Here is a 637-nt window from a genome sequence, read left to right as displayed (position 1 = left end):
CTGACCACACTGTGGTCAGTTATTCTGCAGTCCTCGGTGACTGGAAGTAGTCGTGGGAAGACGAGGGCTGTCTTCCTCCTTTAGGGTATGTGTAAAAGGGAAACAGAACCAGGGGTTAAAGCCTTGGTGGTCTCAAGTTTGATCCCCGCCTCTTCTGCTCCTTTTAACTTCCTCCAGCTAAAGAGGTACAGGGAGGGTGAGGACTGTCCAAGGATGCCTCACAACAGCCATCTTCTGCTATGTTCCCACCCCAGCGCCCTTCCATGGTCCACCCCAGGTGGACACTGCTCCAACTGCCTGCCAGAGTCACCTCACCCATATTGTTGTCCTGGGACATCAGCATCAGTACCAGGTGCAGGATCACTCAAAGCCTCTCGGTCAACTCCCTTTGCTCGGGCCTCTCCTTCCATAGCCCGGCATGGCCCTTCTTTCTTGTCCCTATAGAAGCAGCACATCCATCCAAGGCACTGTCACAGGGAGCAGGCGCCGGTCCACACACGCACGCAGGCACACTCCTAGCTCCTGAGAGGCAGCACCGTGGGGCAGAGGTTGAAGCTTTGACCCCGCCCCCGCTTGAGTCGGGACTGCACCACGCGCCGCTCTGAGTGGAAAGCTACCAGAGCTCAGGTGCCTACGT

The sequence above is a fragment of the Galeopterus variegatus genome, unplaced genomic scaffold (genome assembly GCF_000696425.1).
Source record: "Galeopterus variegatus unplaced genomic scaffold, G_variegatus-3.0.2 Scaffold8581, whole genome shotgun sequence".
Taxonomy (NCBI): domain Eukaryota; kingdom Metazoa; phylum Chordata; class Mammalia; order Dermoptera; family Cynocephalidae; genus Galeopterus; species Galeopterus variegatus.
Note: the sequence above shows the minus strand (reverse complement) of the source record.